The sequence below is a fragment of the Fukomys damarensis genome, unplaced genomic scaffold, assembly GCF_012274545.1.
Source record: "Fukomys damarensis isolate Sample0158 unplaced genomic scaffold, DMR_v1.0_HiC HiC_scaffold_35, whole genome shotgun sequence".
NCBI lineage: Eukaryota > Metazoa > Chordata > Mammalia > Rodentia > Bathyergidae > Fukomys > Fukomys damarensis.
This window is the reverse complement of record NW_022900947.1, coordinates 55,431,012-55,449,712: the sequence shown is the minus strand read 5'-3', so window position 1 is coordinate 55,449,712 and position 18,701 is coordinate 55,431,012. Positions and strand designations below refer to the sequence as shown.

At 38.7% G+C, this 18,701-nt stretch overlaps 1 protein-coding gene across 6 annotated transcripts in view; it reads right to left on the bottom strand.

Annotated features, from left to right (window-relative positions):
- Rufy3 (RUN and FYVE domain containing 3) overlaps window positions 1–18,701 on the bottom strand; it is a 67,140-nt gene that overhangs the window by 32,850 nt on the left and 15,589 nt on the right. The gene's annotated exons all lie outside the window — the stretch shown is intronic.

Below are 18,701 nucleotides of genomic sequence, written 5' to 3'. Positions count from 1 at the left end.
AGAGTCCAGGGCTCACTGCCTAACTCCCGATCCTGAGCAGTCCTCCCTCCTCCTGATCTTTCTTCATACGACTATCTTAATTCCTTATTTGTTACTTTCCTTTAAGCACCCTCCTTCTCAGGTCGAAAGCAGGAATGTAACAGCTAAAATGGTCCAAGCTCAAACTGTTCATTAGGATTTGAAAGTGAAAGCCAAGGTTTTTTCCTTCATGAATGTGTATTCTCCAATACCAAATCCATGAAATAATGTTTCCATAATACAAATGAGCCACTCAGTACAAAAGAGACTATTTAAAATTAAAAATTTTACTTTTTATTAATACATTTTAGATATACACAATAACATCCATAAGGAATTTGTACCTGTACGATACACCTTGTTTTCCCCATTCTCTCTCCTTTCAACCCTTCTCCTTTACAAAAGCTGTTTATATTTTTTCCTTATCCCTTCTTTCCTTTCCCTCTCCCCTCCCTTACTCCCCACTTCTCATTTGAACTTTTCTTCCTATTACCCAATGTATTTAATCATTGTGGTCCTTATTTATGCTTTCAGTTTCTCACACGAGAGAAACAGTGTTATATTTGAATGTGTGTCTTAAGCTTATCTTTCTTCATGGCAGAGTAGCACTCCATTTTATTAAAAAAGCCACATCTTCTTTATCCATTCATTGACTAATGGGCATCTGGGCTGTTTCCAAGATTTAGTTATTACAAACTGTGCCACTATAAATGTGGCTGTGCATATATTGCTGTGGTATGATGCTTTTAATTCTTTTGGTAAGATACCAAGAAAGGGAATAGGTCAGTTGAATGGAACGACTAGTTTCAATTTTTTGAGGAATCCCCACACTGATTTCCACAGCAGTAGCACCAGTCTACACTCCCATCAACAGTGGAGAAGGGTTCCTTTTTTTCTACAACCCTGACAGCATTTGTTATTGGTTGATTTCTTGATAGCAGCCATTCTTTCTAGAGATGGAGTCTCACTGTTGTTTTAATTTGCATCTCTCAAATGACCAGTGATGTTGAACATTTTGTCATATATTTGTCATTTCTATTCCTACACCTGAGAAGTGTCTGTTCATTTCAGATGCCCATTTTTGGGTTGGGTCTTTAAATTGGGGGTGTGTGTGTGTCTGGTTTTTTGAGTTATATATTCTAGATAATAGGGCTTTATCTGAGGAATAGCTGGCAAATTTTTTTTCCACATTGTGGGTTGTCTCTTCACTCTGTTGGTGGTTTCTTTCGCTCTGCAGAAGTTTTTTAGTAAGATGAGATCCTGGTTGTTGATTCTTTGTGCTATTTTCTATGAGATTGGAGTTTTATTCACTGTCTTTCCCTACACTTATGTCTTCAAGAGTTTTTAGCAGATTTAGTGTTTCTATTTTAATATTAAACATTAAAGTTTAAGGAGTTAAAGATTTACAGTTCCAATTATATAAACCTTGGCTTGTTGTAGCATTCTTATGTAATATATTTTAGAGAAATAGTTTATATGAAAGCCAGTTATTTCTTGCTTATCAATAAATATTTCAGGCCACCAATGACCTACCTTTTAGAGACCGACAAACTATAATCCCAAACCCACTTACTTATCACTTAATGCCAACACTGCAATTAAATAGGAATACTGAGGTTTTAGTTTAGGAAAAAAAACCAAAACTCTTCATTGACAACTTTTGTCTTTATAGGGGGGTTACCAGAAATTGAACTCAGGACCTTGTACTTGCCAGGCAGGCATGGCACCACTGAGCTAAATCCCCGACCCAACATTTTTCATCTTAAAAACATAGTAAAATGCATGACATAGGTTTGCCACCTCTGCTTTAGGCCATGTTTTAAGTGCAGCTCTCTTTGTTCATGGTAGATCAACTTGTCACAGGTAGAAAACGGGACCAGGAGTGTAACTCAGTGGTAAAGTGCTTAGTATGCATAAGGACTGGGTTTGTTCCAATAAGCTCATGAGAGAAAAATGAAATGCTATATGAAGAACTTTACCAATATTAATTTCTACTTATTACCAGCACTAACTTGCATGAATCCGACCTCGTGCACTCAATGGAGTATGTCGGTCTAGTGCTTGTGGAGAGTTACTGGACTCCTTGCCTAGCCCCTCCCAACAGCTGGCAGGTGACTGCGGCTTGAGTTGGATAACTGCCTACAAATAAGGTAACATTTGTTGAGCTTCAAGCTTCTAAAGCACTGACTCAGGAATCAATTAACATTAAACGAGGTTGCTAGTCATAGTTTACAACCTGATTCCAATCTAATGAAAAGTAGCTCCAGGAGGAGAGGTAGATTTGAAGTAAAAAACGTTTTGAGAGGTTTTCCAGAGTGGTCATAACTTTATACTGAAACATTCAGTATACTGTCACTGTTCTTATATTCAGTAGCAAACACATTCAAGACCTCTGGCTGGGGTTGGGGTGCACGGGCTACAGAAAATTGGACTCGTGCCTATGGAATTCAATTTCTGACCTTCATCATTATGGACCTAAACTCACTTCAACTGGCACCAAACACAAACACTCTCTCCATTCTTCAGAAAATACTGCCTAAGCCTGGGTACTATGGAGATCCTTAGCCAGTGAGCTACATAATTCTGTTTAGGGGAGACTACTCTGTGAATTAAGTTTCACAGTGTCTCAGCCTTTTACTCACCAGATGTCAGTAGCATTCTCCAAGTGTGACACCCAAAAATGTCTCCCCCCCAAAAAAAGCCCCTCCCCATTGAGAATTACTACTCTAAAACAGAAATCAAAGTAATATGACTTTTAGACATAAAAGGATTGTACTTTTCATTGTTAACACAAAAGTTAAAATGAGTATTTAATGCTTATTACTAACATTTTTGTACTGAATAATACATGAGTGCAGTCATTGATAAATACGACTCTTGGTGGGCTGCGCATTTAGCTCGCAAGCACAAGGACCTGAGTTCGATCCCTGATACCGAAAAGAAAAAAAAAAAAAAAAAAAAAAAAAAAAGACTTAAATATGATTCTTGGTTAGGACAATTAAAAGGGCTACTTAAAGTACTAAAGCGAATTTTTTTCATTTTGTAGGTTTGGCTTTTTTTTTTTTTTTTTTTGGTACCGGGTATCAAACTCGGGTCCTTGTGCTTGCAAGGCAGGCAGCAGAAACAATGAGCTCAAATACCAGGCCCTGTAGTGTTGGCTATTAATAATGAATATTAAGTAATTATTTTGTTATAGGATAGAAACATTTTTATTTATTCTGTTCTTGAATTGTATTCAAATATGAAATGACTCTGTAGCACTAATCTACACTGCAAAAAGGGCTACAAAGTAAGAGGTGTGAGACTTCTGAGGGGCAGGAAAAGTGCTACAGTAGATATGGGTGCTGGTTGTGTGAAAATCTGTAGAGTTGAGTATGTACAATATGTGATTTTTCCCATGCATTTTGTACTTTCTATGCCAGAGATGATTGCTTTTGGGTAGTACTAGGGATTGAACTCAGGGCTTTCACATTAAGCATCTCCAGCCCCACACCCCGCCTTGAAACAGGGTCTTGCTAAGTCACTAAGTTGCCTAGGCTTGGCTCCAAATTGTGATCTTCCTGCCTCAGCCAGATGTGCCAGAAAATGATTTTAAATACAAATATTTTTTATTCTAGAGATACATTGCCCTTTTAGAGCAATTGCTGAGCATGCATGAGACCCTGAATTCGCTTCCCAGCATGTGGGTGAGAAAACATAACATTCACAGTGTCATCAAAGTTCTCCTATGACAAAAATGACCACATTCTACAATATTCCCAGTGCTAGCATTTAACACTATTTTCCCAATATAATTCAGTTATTCCATTATTTTTTCAATAACTAGTGAGCATCTATTGTACTATTTAATGCTAAAGGAATGAAGAGGTGATGATAGATCTGCCATCAAGCTTACTATTACTAAGCTTGGTTTGGAAAGAATTCTGGAGTGTGGAATGAAGCAGCGCACGGTGAACATTTGCAATCTCAGGACGAGCTGGATGCTGTGCATGCCTGCAAAGAGCTTGCAGCACTGAAGCAGGAGGATCACCTCAAGCTGAGGCCAGCCTAGGCAACACAGGGAGTTCAAGACCAGCCTGAACTACAGAGTGATACAGAGTCTAGCTAGGTGGTCCAGGGTGGCCTGGAACTCAAAATCCTCCTGCATCCGAGATTACAACTACAAGCACGAGCCACCACACCTGCTACATTATCATCTTGACAAAGATTTATTTTATTTCAGGACAAGTAATTGAAAATGCTTTATATTAAATGAAATACTATTTCAGGAAATAAATTGTAATTTTCCATGCTGTTAAAGCTAAGACAGTAGACATAATTCAGGATTCCAGGCAGGCTCAGGAGTAGTCTCCTCTGCCACTGGGTACTTCTAGGAATAATTTGGGTAAGGAGGCAAGGGGCCAGCAGATAAAAAGCCTGTCTAAGTAGGATGGCTTTACTGAAAGGCAGGGAAGGTTTTAACATAATAAGGTATGAAGTTGCATCTTTGAATTTAGTAAGTCATTCTACATTCTTATGAAAGATGGGTTGAAAAGGTGCATGAACTCCAAATTGAGAATATGTAAGGGTCCACTGTAAGAGCTGAGAAGTAAAGGATGGAACTAGAGCAGTGTGTGCTGCATGGAGAAAAGGGAGGCAGAACCGAGAAGCACTCTGGGGCAGAATGACAGTTGTGACTTTAGGACATTTTTTTTTTTTTTTTTTTTTTTTTTTTTTTTTTTTTGAGACAGGATCTTGCTATGTAGTTCAGGCTGACTTTGAATCCAGTGATCTGCCTGTCTCAGCCTCCCAAGTGTTGGGAATACAAGCATACACACCCAGCTTGATTTTAGGGCTTGATGACTCTAGATATGAGGGAAAGGGAAAAGCAGAACAAAGAATGATTTCTGCATTTTTAGTCTGGTGATCAAAGGAGTGGTGAGGAATAAATAAGGTGCCATGAACTACAGAAATCATGTGGACAGGACAATAATATGCTAAATGAACTGGTTTTCAAATCATTCTTTTTGAACATGTGACTATCGTATCACTTTAAGACCACTAATTTCAATGTTCTTAGAGTCACCTGATTGACTTAGTCAACAGTAAGGATGGAAGTAAGCCTGAGTCACGTAACTCAGAGTGATTTATCATACTGGTCTGAAAACCAGTTGTCTACCAAGACCACATTTTCCTTCCTTACACTGCAGTGAGTGATATTCACACAGCAAAATCATGAATAATGGAAGGAAACCTAAGTTACATATTACATATAGTGTCATACTAGTATTTAGTATACTACACTACAATGAATTCCTGGCTAAGCAGGAATAGTTTATGTGTTAATACAACAGTAGTTACTCTTCAGAATTTCCTTATTATTTAACAGATCACAGTTTTATCTTGTCACTCTAACTTTTCAATGATACTAAGAGTTTCAACCACTTACCAGTCCAATTATTTAAATACAAAATGACCAAAAACTGCACTTTTTTCACTAATTTTATAAAATAGCAGGAAATAAGAAACAATAATTTTTATCCAATTTGTTCAATATAGGAACTGACTGGTTAAAATGATATCTGTCCCAGCCCAGGATAGTTAGAATGTAAATGAACATGCTGCCCAGGGGACAGGGTAAATTGTTAGTGGTTAACACTAGATTAAAATAACCAAAATATATAGAAAGGAAAGCTTTCTCCACATTGGGATTAACTGAAGGCCAGTAATGCTTAACTAGATCTATTTTGAGCTTTAGCATAACCGTGTCAGATTATAACATTTGACAGAAAATAAACCATTCTTTTAAAAATTTATTTTATTTTATTTTTGTACCAGGGATCGAACTTAGGCCCTTGGGCTTATGAGAGAGGCAGCAGAACCAATGAGCTAAATCCCTGGCCTGAAAATAAACTGTTCTTGATTGTGAAAAAAATAACTGAAAGTACTAAGAGAACTCCAATTTAATTAATGTCATGGCATTCCTTTATATGAGAACTTTTATCAATCCTTGCTTAATAAAGTCTTATTAGAACTTTTAGATAACCTATGTAGCTGCACTCATAGCTATTTGTTCTTCTTAATGCTATTTCAGATAGCACATGTACGTCTATTCAGTAGATATAGAGGGAGTTGCAAAGTAACTCTCTCCCTAGGTTGAAATATAGTCAAGAAAACACAAATTTATGCATCATCACTGGAGTATACCAGTGACAGTATAATTCAAGATGGATGTTGATGAAATTAGGCTTTATCATATTACTAAGGATCACATCTACATACCACTGTTAAAGTGATTGCTGTGAATCACATGTTGCACAAATGTGACTTCAGGTGAGGAATCACAGCCCTTTGAGGCCTTCATTTCCTTATGAGTAAAATCAGAGGCTTGAGGCTGGTGGCATGCAGGCAGGGGAGGGCGCAGCTACCCAGTCCCGCCCGAAGAGGATATAAGAAAATGGAAAGATATCCCCTGCTCCTGGGTAGGAAGAATCAACATAGTGAAAATGGCCATACTATCAAAAATGCTATACAGGTTCAATGCAATGCCAATTGAAATTTCAACACTATATTTCACAGAACTAGAAAAAAGAATCCAAAAATTCATTTGGAACCATAAGAGACCTAGAATAGCAAAAGCTATCCTAGGCAACAGAGACATGGTAGCAGGTATGACAATTCCCAATTTGAAACTATACTACAAAGCCATTGTGAGAAAAACAGCATGGTACTGGCAAAGAAACAGATCTGAGGATCAGTAGAACAGTAGATCAGTAGACACAAAAACAAATCCAGATGTACTCAGCTACATCATCTTTGACAAAGAAGCTGACCATCCTCACTGGAGGAAAGATAGCCTCTCTAATAAATGGTGTTGGAAAAACTGGATTTCAACCTGCCAAAGATTAAAACTAGACCCCTATCTTTCACCATGCACTAAATTAAAATCCAAGTGGATGAAAGATCTAAATATTAAAACAGAAACACTAAACTTGCTGGAAGATAAGTTAGGCAGAACTCTTGAAGACATTGGCATAGGAATAGTTTTTATTAACAAATCTTCAGTAGCACGGGAACTAGCAAAAAGAATCAATAACTGGGATCTCATCTTATTAAAAAGCTTCTGCACTGCAAAAGAAACCATCAACAGAACTAAGAGACAACCTACAATGTGGGAAAACATTTTTACCAGCTGCTCCTCAAAAGACTATTATCTAGAATATGTAAAGAATTCAAAACAATCATCCCCCCCAAATATAAAGACCCAATTCTAAAGTGGGCATCTGAAATGAACAGACATTTCTCAGACAAAGAAGCAAAAGCAGCAGGTAATGTTCCACATCACTGGTCATTCGAGAGATGAAGATGAAAACAACATTGAGATTCCACCTCACCCCACCAAGAATGGCTGCTATCAAGAAATCAAACAATAATAAATGTTGGTGGGGTTGTGGGGAGAAAGGAGACCTTTTCCATTGTTGGTGGGAGTGCAGACTGGTGCAACCACTATGGAAATCAATATGGAGATACTTCAAAGAGCTGGGACTAGAGGTTCCGTATGACCCAGCCATCCCTCTAACTGGGTATCTTTACAAAAGAACTAAAAGAATCATGTCACAGTGGTATATGCACATCATGTTTATAGTGGCACAGTTTGTAATAGCTAAAACTTGGAAACAGCCAATTTGCCCATCAGTTGGAAACTGGATAAAGATGTGGTTTTTCTATAAAATGGAATATTACTCAGCTATAAAGAATGAGAAATTAAGAGTCATTCATAGGAAAATGGATACACATTGAGGATATACTCCTAAGTTAAATAAATAAGTCACATGTGTTAATACTGAATAGTTTTTCTGGTGTGAATAAACTGTAATAGTACATAAAATCCTGATGAGATAACTGACAATGTGAAATGGGAAGAAAAGGGCTAAAGGTGTAGGGAAGGTGGGATGGGTAGGGGAAGGGTAATAAGGGAAAAGAAAAAAATGTGAGAAAATGAAAAGATGGAAATAAAGTGTTAGTAAATGGGGAGGGGAGGAGAGGGTGAAGGGAGGGCAGGGGTAAGGGGAGAAAATGAGAACCAAGACCTGTCATGTAGAGGTACAAGATCCCAACAATGAATGTAACTGTACGGTATCCATAAAATGTACCAATAAACTGAATTAAAAAAAAAGATGAGGATAAAGAAGATGTGCTTTTTCTATAAAATGGAATACTACTCAGCCATAAAGAATGAGAAATTAGATTCATTCATAAGAATGGATACATATTGAGGATATACTCTTAAGTGAAATAAATAAGTCACACACGTGTAAATACTGAATAGTGTCTCTGGTGTGAAAAACTATAATAGCACATAAGATCCTAATGATATAATTGACCATGTGAAATAGGAAGAAAAAGGCTACAGGTATAGGGCAAATGGGAAGGGTAGGGGAAAGGTAATTAGGGAAAAGAAAAATATATGACAAAATGAAAAAATGGAAAAAGTGTTTGTAAATGGGGAGGGAAGGAGGAGGTGAAGGGAGGGCATGGACAAGGGGAAAAAAAATGAGAACCAAGACCTGTCATGTAAAGGTATAAGATCCCAATAATGAACATAACTGTACTGTATACCTTAAATGTACCAACAAACTCAATTAATAAAAAAAAAAGGTAAGGAGGTAAAAGAACAAACAAACACAAAAGATGAGAGGCTTGGACTTGCTAATTAATTCTTCTCTCCCATGGAAACCACACACTCTCACATTAATCACACACAGCACTGGTGCTCAGGAAGGGACACGTCAGTATCTTTGAGAAACAAAGAAATGGCATGCCCAGTTTGGAAACCCCCAGGAGTGACTTGGATACCAATGAACCCACACCTCTGACATGCATGTGTGGTCCATGGGAAAGCTGTTTAGAAATGGGCACCTTAGGCTCCAGTGATACTACTGAGTCAGACTCTGGTCTTTGCGAGGCAATCTATGTGTGCACAGACCTAGCAGATCCTCCTGCTCTGGCACATTAATTATAATTTCAATTTCACAATTGGTTTTATCGGGGTAAATAATATATATATATATCAGTGGAAAACCCCGGATGGAGGGAAATGAAGATTAGAGAAGTGAATTAAATAGTGAAAAAACACTATTGAGAAAAATCAACAAAACAAAGCTGGTTTATCTTTGACAAGATCAACAATATTGACAAACATTTAGTCAGAGTGACCAATAAAAACAGAATAGTAACATTACTAATATCAGGAATTAAAGATGGGGCATTCGTATTGACTTTAGGAAAGCAAACAAAATAAAATTATATAGGAATAAGTACCATGGACAAATACATGCTAACATATTAATAAAAGATGAAATTATTATTTCTTAGATACAAATTATCAAAAGTGATTCAAGAAGAAATAGAAAGTCGGAATAGTCCTGTAACAAAATACTGCATTAATTAAAAAGAAAATTCTATAGGGAAGGTCAGGAGCAGATGGTCTCATTGTTGAAATCAGTTGTTTAATCGAGACATATCATGCAAAGGTTCAAGATCCTAATGATAAATGTGACTGTACTGTTTGCTTTAAATATACCAATAAATTTAATGGAAAAAAATTGAGTCTGTAAAAAAAAAAAAACAGCTGTTTACAGTAAACGCAAGATGGATGCAGTGGCACATGCCTGTAATCCCAGAACTTTGGGAGGTTGAGGCAAGATTATGGCTTGTCTGTAGATGTCCCCCCAGAGCCTCATGCACTCCTAGATGGGGCTTGTGGGAGGTGACTGGGTCATGGGAGTGTGATGCTGGATCCTGGGCTTGTGGTTCTGGATCAGTACTGGCTTAGTACAGTTCTGATGTGACTGAATAGACTGACTAAAGAGGGAAAACCCACGTTGGGTATGAGTAGCACCAAGAAATAGGCTTGTAGCCTGGATGGATTACACAGGGAAAGAATAAGGAAGGCTGTTGCTTTCTGCCTGCCATTCCATGGACTGTTTCTCGTCTGTGATGCCCCTCTGCCATGCTGCTTTGCCTTGGAGACAGCTGATTATGGACTGAAACCTCTACATTCTGTGAGTTAAACAAACCTTTCCTCCTTTATTGGGTGGGTGTCAGGTATTTTGTCCCAGTGACGAGAAAGTAAGACAGATCCCAAATTCAAGACAAGCCTGGGCAATTTGGCTACTTGGCAAGACTGTCTCAAAATAAAAAAATAAAGAGCTGTGAATGCAGCTCAGTGTAAAGGACTGTGCTGCAAAACAAAAACAAGAAAGAACAAAAGCAAAACAAAAACTCCAGTAAAATAATGCAAATCAAAACCCTCAAAGAATTAATATCAATACTTCACAAACTATTCCAAAAAACAGATGAGAAGGAACTTTCTCACTCATTATATAAGGCCAGTATTTCTTTGAAGCCAAAATCAAACAAGGACTCCTTATGACTGTAGGTGAAAAATTCCTCAACAAAATACTAGGAAACCAAACCTGGCAGTATATAAAAAAAGATCATATAACCAGACCAAGCACGACTTACACCAGAATTCAAAGTGTCCTACATACAAAAATAATGTAATACACCATATTAATAGAATAAAGAACATGAACCACATATCATTACAATAGAAGCATATAAAGTATTTTGATGTATCCAACATCCTTTAATTATACACTTGAAAAATTAGGAAGACAAGGAAACTCCCTCAGATAAAAGGCACCTATGAAAAACATACTTAACAATACTGAATAGCAAAACACTGAAGGATTCTGAAGATCAGGTACAAGACAAGGGTGTCTGCTCTTGGCATTTCTTTTTTTTCTTTTTATTGAGTTTATTGGTACATTCTAGGTGTACAGTACAGTTACATTCACTACTGGGACCTTGTACCTTTACATGACAGGTCTTGGTTCTCATTTTTTCGCCTTGTCCCTGCCCTCCCTTCACCCCTTCCTCCCCTTGCTCTTGGCATTTCTAATCAACATTGCATGTGAGGGTCTAGCCAGGGCAGTTAGATAAGAAAACAGAAAGCATTTACATTGGAAAGAAGTAAAATTATGACTGCAAAGAGGACATTGTATACAAAAATCCTAAAGCGCACACACACACACACACACACACACACACACACACACACACACAATTAGCTAGCTAGTCAGTTTGAAAGGTTGTAGGATACAAGACAAATGTATAAAACTTGGTTGTATAGCACTTCCCTCTTGAGATTTTGCTATCTGCAGGAGGTAACTGAGATCTGAACATATTAAATGGAAAATTCAGAAACAATCTACGAGCTTTGAATTTTATGCTGTTCTCACAAGTGCAATGAAATCTTGTGCTATCATCCTCCTTTTCTGCCCAGCACGTGGAGCATCCCTATGTTCAGCAATGTCCATGCCATATATACTACCTGCTCAGTGGTCAATCTTATGAGATTAACTGTGGCAATACCTGAGGCAACACCTCAGTGCCTATGTTCCAGCTATCTTTATTTTATTTGGCAACAGCCCCAATGAGCAAGAGAATTGATACTTTGGATATGTAAAGTACTTCTGTTATGTGAAAAGGCAAAAATTCTCAACTTAATAAGGCGAGAGGAAAGGATTTTATACCGACAATAAAATCTTTTGTGACCACATTCACTAACTTATTGTACTATATTACTATAGTTGTTCTGTTTTATTGTTTTTAACCTGACTCTGCCTGATTCATAAATTAAACATTATGTCTGGCAGGTACAGGAGACACAGTACCCATCCCGATAGGGCTTGGTTCTATCTGCAATTTCAACTTTCCCCTGGGAGTCTTGGAATGTATCCTCTGTGAGCAAAGTGGGGGCGGGGAAAGATGACACCATGGTGATTCTATACAACAGCAATGAACAACTACAAATGACATTAAAAGTACTATTGCAACACAAGATTGAAAAAGACCAGAAGGAATAGACATCCAGTGTTCACAGAGGGAAGACTTACTATTGCTAAGATGGCAATGCTCCTCGAATCAATGTACAAATTCAAAGCAATACCTATCAAATATCCAACTACTTTTCACAGAAACAACTAAGTTTCTCATGGAGTATACAAGGAAATGAACAAGCGTACAAGGTCAAAGAGCAGAAGCTATTATACAACTCTCAGAAGAAAACACTCATCTAAACCTTTGTTGCTGAAATATGAGCAACAAAAAGTAAACCAGACTTCATCAAAATGAAAGTATTAATTAAAATTTAAAACATTTCAGCTTCAAAGAACACCACCAAATAAGTGAAAGCCAGGCGTTTCAAAGTGTACAAATCAGTGGTTGCCTACCCAGAGATCTAGCACTCTAGGAGGCTGAGGCAGGAGGACTGAAAGTTCAAGCCCAGCTTGGGCAACTTACAGATCCTATTTTTTTAAAAAAAGTGAAAATTTTATATGCACAGAATGGGAGAAATTACTTGCAAAAACTCAGAATAACTATTCAGAATGTATAAATAATTCTCACAATTTAACAACAAAAGATAAATAACCCAGTAAAAAAAGAATATGTAAAGGATCTCAATACATATTTCTCTGGAGAAGATACGCAAGTGCCAGTGAGTACAGTGAGGAAATGCAAAATCAAAACGATAATAAGCTTGTACTCATTGGATGCATTTTTTTTTTTTAAAGAAGAATAATCTGTGTTAGTGAGGTTGTAGAGCAATCAGAACCCTTCTGCACAGCTGGAAGGATGTAAAATGGTGCAAATGCTTTGAAAGAAAGCAGTCTGGCAGTTCTCCAAAAAGTTAAGTATCAGAGTTAATCTGATTTAGAAATGCCACTCCTCTCTATATGCCCAATACGAAAAATAGGTATATATTTATGTTCACAGTAGCGTTTCTCATAATGAGCCCAAGTGGAAACAAATGCCCACCAACTGGCAAATGACAGCAAAGTGCTATGTCCATGTAATAGTATATGACACGATGCACGCTGTAGCATGCAGCTCTGAAAACTTGGTAAAGCCACATAGTTTATGGTTTTGTTTACAAGAAGTGTCCCAAACTGGCAAATCTAGAGACAACTAAGTAAACTAGTGGCTACAAAGGGATTGGAATGAAGGTGAAATCGATGGGTTTGATGGGTAGGATGGCTGATGGGTATGAGGTTTCTTTCTAGGGTGGTGAAATATTCAAGGATTAGATGGTGATAATGAAAGCATACAACATTGTAACTACACCAGCAGCCGCTGATTTGTACACTTTGAAATAGTGATAACAGTACATGAATTATATAGTATCTCAAAAAACTTTTAAGAAAAAAAATCCCCCTAAAAGGCAGGTGTGGTACTACACTGAGCTGAGAGAGGAAGATCTGAAGTTTGAGCTTAGCCCAGGTATTTAGTGAGATCAGGTCTCAAAAATAAAAACAGCAAAAGGACTGGGGATGTAGCTCAGTGCAAAGGCCCTAGATTCATTGTCCAGCAGTGCATAGAACAAACAAAAGACAATCAGAGAGACCTAACAATGTGAATCCTGCATAGATCTTGATTCAAATGAACCAAAGGAGAGAAAGACCTACTTGAGGCAATCAACAGGCTTTGAAAATGGGCTGAGTATTAGGTACTTTTAAGAAATTGCTGCTAATTTTGTTAGATGTGATACTGAAGTATTTACAAGTGATGAGCTACAATGTTTGGAGTTTGCTTTAAGATAGTCCATAAACACAGCTGTGGGAGAGTATAGTTAAAATAAGATCGGCAAATAACCCATCATCACTGAAGCTGGTGATAAGAGACAAGAGTTCATCGTGCTATTCTTTCTAATTTACATACTCTAGAGTTCGATAATTACCAGTAAACAGAAAATTCTGCTTTCTTTTTGCTCAGGTCAAGGTTTAACAGCTAGCCTTGGGTAAGTAACAAGTGCTGTTTTATCTCCAAATAACCAAATAAGCCTGTTCCATTGGTTTCAGCACAGAAATCAGTAAGTTTATTTGATGATTTAACTTTCCCAAATCATTCTTTTATACACTTACTCATTCTTGGTTAGCAATTCTTTAATCCAAGGTTGTAAGAGAGCTCCCTATGAAGCCATTTCTGATTTCTTCTTCACTTATAATAACATAATTAATTTTACTTTTGGAAAGTTTCCCAACCTGCTCTGGGTACCTTTACCTGAGAAGTTCTGTGCCACAAAAGAACACCCAGAATTGTGTCTGGAATATTTAGAAGTTAGTACAACAGTCAGCTTTTGATGTAACATGGTATAAAAACTTAGGTGGTGAGTATAATCCACGAGCACCTTGCTTTTCTCAATTTATTCCATAGAAATAATTAAAAAAGATGTTAGAGGACAACACTGTGACACAGATCTGTGAACAGTTAGATTTCCTGACGTAACAGATTCCCTTCTCCTATTGCTTGAGGGGATCCTTATTCTTTGCATCGCACATCTTGCACCTCTGGTGCTCCCACAGGTCTCTGTTGTTTGTGTCAAGCCTGAAAGGCCTGTCCCTGCCCCGGCTCTGCTTCACTGGGGACTGAACCCCCAGGGCCTGCAGCATGCCAGGCAAGCTCCCTACCAGTGTTCCACTCAGCTCCCTAAGCACTTCTCCTGGGCCTTCCTCCAGGCTGATCCTCATGATAGAGGAGACAATCCTGCTTTTTCCTACAAAAGCAATGGAAACCACAAGTTTAGTAAGTTCCCCAAATCTAGCTTCAACACAAACCCACCCCATCATGTCATCCATGGGCTTGGGAACGAGGGGACTGGCACAAATACACTCATGCTACAGCCGCCTGCAGAGTCTTTGGCACTGTAACTAAGTCCTCAGCCTCTAACCAGATGTCTTGTGTCTTCTGCCAACATCTAAGAAACAGTAACAGACTAAGTTAGCAGCTTGTAAGTAGGGCAAACTCCAGACCTGACCAAAACAAAAACTGTCTTTGTTGAACACCTGTGCTCCACATGAAGCAACACCAACGTTAACCTGGATAAAAAGTACGTTCAGTCTCAGTGTACCACAGGACGGGGAGCAGACCCTAAATGTTCTGAGAAATCGCAGAAAACGAGGAGGGCAGTACTGATGGGAATGGGTGTGTGAAGTGAGGTGGAGAAAGTCGGAACGGAATGAGAGTTCTTATGGGGAGAAATGGGAAACACAGTGAGGGGAGGCAGATGCAGACATGCACAGACTGGACTTGTAGGCAACAGAAACCACTGAGGTTCTGGGAAGGGATTGGTGTGATTCAGGTTTTATCTCAGATGATTAATCTGAGAGGATTTGCAAAATGAATTCTTGGGAAGGGGATCAAAACAGTTGTCATGCAGAACTGAAATAATTCAAGTTTAGAGGAGAAAAGGGTCGAAGAGTACCTGTTAAGGAAATGGAAGAGGCAAGAATAATGTAGCCAGGCGTTGTGGCACACACCAGTCTTCCCAGTACTCTGGGAGGCTGATGCAGGCGGAATATAGGTCTGAGGCCAGTCTGGGCAACTCAGTGACATTCTGTTTCAAAAAGTGTGAGGGGGATAAGACTAGGGATGTAGCTCAGCATAAAGGCTCTAGGTTCAATCCCCAGAACCAGAAAATAGGAAGAGGAAAAGGAAGAGGAAAAAGATCCACTTAAAGATTCTGTACTTGGAGACTAAAACAGTGTGCTACAGATGGAAATGTGAACAACGAACAGAGGACGTGGAAGAGCCAGTATAAGCTTGGTTTAGAAACAGTAAACTATATGTGGAAGACTCTTCAACATATTTTTCACCATATAGTTGTAAATTAATGTTTGGAGTTGAAGAATCATAAATATAGGGATAAGAGCAGTAAGAGGAGAAAAGATGCATTTACCACCAGAGATGTTTAAAGAGAAACAGAAGGGTACAGGGCTGCTGGCTCAACCTTTAAAGTATGCCAACAATTACGGGCTGCCAAGAGCCATTTCGGAATTTCTTTTATACCCAGAGCGTGGCCAGCACTGATGTACACAGCACAGTGCATGCCAGAGGGGTAGCACAGGGTGCTATGAAAGACACAAGCCCTCAGCAGGTCATGAACAGGTTCCATGTGTCCCACCTGGCTGGGATACACAGGGCTAAGACTGTCTCATCAAGCTTGTCTTAGATCTATATACATAAAGTACATACTGAGTTCTAATAAAAATACATTTTTAGAGTTTCTTGGGTCAAATAAATGTGAAGAACTTTGGTGCAGCAATCAGGAACACAAGCTTTAAGGCCAGTCTGTGGGAGTCTGAGCTTTGCTCCAACTCTTCCCTAGCTGGGACCTCGGGAAATTTTTCTCTCTCTTTTTCCCTATTGTTGTCCTTTTGATTTTATGATAACCAAGGACTCATATGAAGTTGTATCAGATAATACAAAGAGATATTACCAGAAAACCTGAATTCCCTCAAAGTAGTATGTTGTAAAATACAGAATGTCAAAACCAGGAAACTGACAATGAATAACCGGACACAAAACATTTCATCACTACGATCTACACTGCCTTTTTTTAGCCACACTTCTCTCCTACGCCACCTTAATCTCTTTAGATTTCTATGGCTCTGCCACTTTAAGGGTGCTAACTACAAGAACTGTATCATGTGTGATCCTCTTCGCTGGCTCACTCTTTGCATTCAGCATGATTCTGAGTCATCCCAACTGCGCACATCAGCAGCCTGTTCCTTGTTATTTCTGAACCTCCACAGGCTTCACACTTCTCATGTACAATGTGACAGGGTATTGAAGTGAGCAAGTTCATGTATGCAAATAAGCATTTAGAAATGCCCGGGAAACACAAAAACCATAAATGACTATTATAATCATTTAGTCCCCCACAGATGTCAATTTCACTCAATCGACCTTTACTGAGTGACTGTGGCACAGCGCTAACAGCCGGGACACTCTCGGAGATGCTTTTCAGCATGGTCTTAACCCAGAAGGAAAGTCAGAGGAACAGCAAGCAATCTCAAGCGGCACTTTACATAGGTATACACTCCTCGGGTCCACTGTCACCTGGCCACTTCAGTCCTCAGACAGATGGGCAGTAGTACGACCAACTGCAAACTCACGGAACCTGTCTAAAAGGCTTGTGATGAGTGCAGACAGGAATTCGGTATTTACAGAGAAACCCAGAGTTAAATGCTTTTTTATTATTTAATGTTCAAAATATTCTTAGTGTATTTCAAAACATTTGGGCAGAGATTACTGGAATATAATGGTGTGAGATGCAGGACAATCTGTCTATATTGCATGCAGAATGCAATCCTGCCCTCAGCAGGTTCTTTGTCTTCTGTCAGTCACAGTCAGAGGCACACTGAATGTAAGGCAAGCATCACTGCAGTAACAACTCACCAGTAAAAGCTTCAGCCTAAGATTTTAAAAAACAGACAGAAGCTGAGGGTGTAGCTTGGTGGTAAAGCACATGCTGGGTATGTGTGAGATCATGGGTTCAATCCACAGTAAAAGCCAAATCAAGAACAAGCCAACTACTCGTTCAGATCTACTAGTTTGTTATTGTTAAGAAGTAATTTTTAAGGGCCGGGGATTTAGCTCAGCGGTTCGGTGGCCTGCCTTGCAAGCGCAAAGACCTGAGTTCAATCCCTGGTACCAAAAAAAAAAAAAAAAAAAAAAAAAAAAAAAAAAGGAAAGAAAGAAAGAAAGAGTATTTTTAAGAGGTCAAAAGCCGGAATGAAAACTTCATGTATTAAAAAGCCAAATTTCTGCTCAGTGTAATAGCACATGACTGTAGTCCCAGCTACTGGGGAGGCTGAGGCAGGAAGATCCTGAGTTTGAGGCCAGCCTAAGCAATATAACAAGGCTCTGGCTTAAGAAGGGGGGTAAGAAAAAGCTGGACGTGGTGGTGCACACCTGTAATCCCAGCACTCGGGAGGCTGAGGCAGGAGGATCGCTGTGAGTTCGAGACCAGCATGTGCTACATAGTGAGTTCCAGATCAACTACATAACTACATAGTGAGACCCTGTCTCAAAAAAAAACAAAACCAAAACAAACAAATAAAAAAACAAACAAACAAACAAAAAAGAGAAGCCAAGTGCTATGGCTCATTTATAACAACATTGAAACAGCCTAGCAGTGAAGATCTCTTGGAAAGATCTGTACTTGTATACATTACTACCTTTCTAGGAATCTTTCCTGTGGTATGTGTGATGAATTGTGGTATGTGCAACTGAATTGGTTTTATCACTAATATTCATTTCCAACATATTTAAATTATGTTATACAGAAAACTGCTACAATTTCACACGACTCTGGTTAAGTCTATGAGACATGAGAAGCAAAAAATGATATAAGACAAAAATGCAATGATTCACTAAAGTTAACAAATAAAGCATTTCCTTTCTCCTCTGAATTAAAAACTGCATCTCAAAAAGGCTTTTGTAAAATAGGACCTTTAGCAACATTTTCAAGTAGTACCTCACTGGTAATTTACTAAGACTATCAAGGCACTGGATATAGTTCACATCTTCTTCTTCTTCTTTTTTTTTTTTTCCTGTTTTTGAGACAGGGTCTTGGCTTTGTAGTTCTGGCTGGCCATAAACTCACTGCATAGCCCAGGCTGGCCTCGAACTTGCAGTGATGCTCTTGCCTCAGCCTCCTGAGTGCTGGGATTACAGGTGTGCGCCACCACATGTGGCTATTCTGGGTATTATATGCACTACACTGGTGAGTTCATTTGGGTTCCCTTTTGGGTTTCACCTATAGTAACCTTCTACAAAAATTCCACCAAAACTAA